The sequence below is a fragment of the Theropithecus gelada genome, unplaced genomic scaffold (genome assembly GCF_003255815.1).
Source record: "Theropithecus gelada isolate Dixy unplaced genomic scaffold, Tgel_1.0 HiC_scaffold_4309, whole genome shotgun sequence".
NCBI lineage: Eukaryota > Metazoa > Chordata > Mammalia > Primates > Cercopithecidae > Theropithecus > Theropithecus gelada.
In genome coordinates this window covers 1-3,797 of record NW_020260867.1, presented here as the reverse complement: position 1 = coordinate 3,797, position 3,797 = coordinate 1, and the positions used below count along the sequence as shown (strand labels likewise).

General features: G+C 41.3%; 1 pseudogene; it reads right to left on the bottom strand.

Moving 5' to 3' along the window:
* Positions 1 to 73: 73 nt before the first annotated feature.
* On the bottom strand, positions 74 to 2,104 carry LOC112617790 (annotated as a pseudogene).
* Positions 2,105 to 3,797: the final 1,693 nt, after the last annotated feature.

The following is a 3,797-nucleotide window of genomic DNA, read 5'->3' as shown; positions in this document are numbered from 1 at the left end:
TAACTCAGTGACTGGAAGTCACACATCACAAAGCAGTTGCTCAGAAACTTCTTTCCAGTTTTCTTCTGAGGATATTTTCTTTTTCACCATATGCTTCTCTGGGCTACCAAGTATCGCTTTGCAAATTCCACAAGAACAGTCTTAGAGAACGGCTTCTGGAGGGGATAGCTGTAACTCTGTGAGATGAATTCACCGAACACAGAGAGGTTTCTCAGAAAGTTTCTTTCCAGTTTTTATCTGAGGATAATTCCCTTTTCACCATAGCCCTCCATGGCCTTCCAAATATCACTTTGCCAATTCCTCAAGAACAGTCTTATCGAAAGGCTTCTTGAGGGAAAAGCTGCAACTCTGTGAGATGAATTCAAAGATCACAAAGAAGTTTCTCAGAAAGCTTCCTTCTCATTTTGATTGGAGGATATTTCCTTTGGCCCCATAGTCTTCAAAGGGATCCGAGATATCGTTTCTCAGATTCCACAGAAAAAAGGCTAGCAAACAGCTCCACGAAATACAGCTGTAACTCAGTGAGTGGAAGTCACACATCACAAAGCAGTTGCTCAGAAATCATCGTTCCAGTTTTCATCTCAGGATATTTTCTTTTTCACCATAGGTCTCTATGGCCTTCCAAATATCCCTTTGCAAATTCCACAAGAACAGTCTTAGCAAACGGCTTCTGGAGTGGAAAGCTGTAACTCGGTGAGATGAATGCACAGAAAACAGAGCAGTTTCTCAGAAAGCTTCTTTCCAGTTATTATCTGAGGATATTTCCCTTTTCACCGTAGCCCTTTGTGGGCTTCCAAATATCACATTGCAAATTCCTCAAGAACAGTCTTATCGAAAGATTTCTTGAGGGGAATGCTGTAACTCTGTGAGATGAATTCACAGATCACAAAGAAGTTTCTCAGAAAGCTTCTTTCTCATTTTGATTGGAGGATATTTCCTTTGGCCCTATACTCTTCAAAGGGATCCAAAATATCAGTTCCACGATTCCACAGAAATAAGGCTAGCAAAGAGCTCCACGAAAAACAGCTGTAACTGAGTGACTGGAAGTCACACATCACAAAGCAGTTGCTCAGAAAGCTTCTTTCCATTTCTCGTCTGAGGATATTGTCTTTTTCACCATAGGCCTCTATAGGCTTCCAAACATCGCTTTGCAAACTCCACAAGAACAGTTTTAGCGAACGGCTTCCGGAGGGGAAAGCTGTAACTCTGTGAGATGAATTCACTGAACACAGAGCAGTTTCTCAGAAAGCTTCTTTCCAGTTTTCATCTGAGGATATTTTCTTTTTCACCATGGGCCTTTAGGGGTTCCAAATACCCCTTTGCAAATTCCACATGAACAGTCTTAGCGAACGGCTTCTTGAGGGGAAAGCTGTAACTCTGTGAGATGAATTCACAGAACACAGAGCAGTTTCTCAGAAGGCTTCTTTCCAGTTTTTATCTGAGGATATTTCCCTTTTCACCATAGCCCCCATGGGCTTCCAAATATCACTTTGCAAATTCCAGAAGAACAGCCTTAGCAAAAGGCTTCTTGAGGGGAAAGCTGTACCTCTGTGAGATGAATTCACAGATCACAAAGAAGTTTCTCAGAAATCTTCTTTCTCATTTTGATCTTAGGATATTTCCTTTGGCCCTATGGTCTTCAAAGGGATCCGAAATATCAGTTCTCAGATTCCACAGAAATAAGACTAGCAAACAGCTCCACGAAATACAGCTGTAGCTAAGTGAGTGTAAGACTTACATCACGAAGCAGTTGCTCAGAAAGCTTCTTTCCAGTTTTCATCGGAGGATATTCTCTTTTTCAACATAGGCCTCTCTGGGCTTCCAAATATCCCTTTGCTAAATCCGTAGGAACAGTCTTTGCGAACGGCTTCTGGAGGGGGAAGCTGTAACTCTGTGAGATGAATTCACAGAGAACAGAGCAGTTTCTCAGAAAGCTTCTTTCCAGTTTTTACCTGAGGATATTTCCCTTTTCACCATAGCCCTCCATGGGCTTCCAAATATCACATTGCCAATTCGACAAGAACAGTCTTAGCGAAAGGCTTCTTGAGGGGAAAACTGTAACTCTGTGACATGAATTCACAGATCACAAAGAAGTTTCTCAGAAAGCTTCTTTCTCTTTTTGATCGGAGGATATTTCCATTGGCACTATATTATTCAAAGGGAACCGAGATATCATTTCTCAGATTCCAGAGAAATAAGGCTAGCACACCGCTCCACGAAATACAGCTGTAACTCAGTGAGTGGAATTCACACATCACAAAGCAGTTGCTCAGCACATTCCAAAAGAAATGTCTTAGCGAACGGCTTCTGGATTGCAAAGCTGTAACTCTGTGAGATGTATTCACAGAACAGTAGCAGTTTCTCAGAAAGCTTCTTTCCAGTTTTTATCTGAGGAAATTTCCCATTTCACTATAGCCCTCCATGGGCTATAAAATACCACTTAGCAAATTCCAGAAGAACAGTCTTAGCGAAAGGTTTCTTGAGGGGAAAGCTGTAACTTAGTGAGATGAATTCACAGATCACAATGTAGTTTCTCAGAAAGCTTCTTTCTCATTTTGATCGGAGGATATTTGCTTTGGCCCTATAGTCTTCAAAGGGATCCGAGATATCTGTTCTCAGATTCCACAGAAATAAGGCTAGGAAACAGCACCACGAAATACAGCTGTAACTCAGTGAGTGGAAGTCACACATCACAAAGCAGTTGCTCAGAAAGATTCTTTCCAGTTTTCATCAGAGGATATTCTCTTTTTCAACATAGGCCATTCTGGGCTTCCAAATATCCCTTTGCTAAATCCACAAGAACAGTCTTAGCGAACGGCTTCTGGAGGGGAAAGCTGTAACTCTGAGACATGAATTCACAGATCACAAAGAAGTTTCTCAGAAAGCTTCTTTCTCATTTTGATGGGAGGATATTTCCTTTGGCACTATATTATTCAAAGGGAACCGAGATATCATTTCTCAGATTCCAGAGAAATAAGGCTAGCACACCCCTCCACGAAATACAGCTGTAACTCAGTGAGTGGAATTCACACATCACAAAGCAGTTGCTCAGAAAGATTTTTTCCAGTTTTCATCTGAAGATATTTTCTTTTGCACCACGGGCCTCTATGGGCTTCCAAATATCCCTTTGCATATTCCACAAGAACTGTCTTAGCAAACGGCTTCTTGATTGCAATGCTGTATCTCTGTGAGATGTATTCACAGAACACTAGCAGTTTCTCAGAAAGCTTCTTTCCAGTTTTTATCTGGGGAAATTTCCCTTTTCACTATAGCCCTCCATGGGCTACAAAATACCCCTTAGCAAATTCCACAAGAACAGTCTTAGCGAAAGGCTTCTTGAGGGGAAACCTGTATCTCTGTGAGATAAATTCACAGATCACAAAGAAGTTTCTCAGAAAACTTCTTTCTCATTTTGATCGGAGGATATTTACTTTGGCCCTATAGTCTTCAAAGGGATCCGAGATATCAGTTCTCAGATTTCACATAAATAAGGCTAGCAAACAGCTCCACGAAATACAGCTGTAACTCAGTGAGTCGAAGTCACACATCACAAAGCAGTTGCTCAGAAATCTTCGTTCAAGTTTTCATCTTATGATATTTTCTTTTTCACCATAGGCCTCTATGGCCTTCCAAATATCCCTTTGCTAATTCCACAAGAACAGTCTTAGCGAACGGCTTATGGAGTGGAAAGCCGTAACTCTGTGAGATTAATGCACAGAACACAGAGCAGTTTCTCAGAAAGCTTCTTTCCAGTTTTTATCTGAGGATATTTCCCTTTTCACCATAGCCCTCCATGG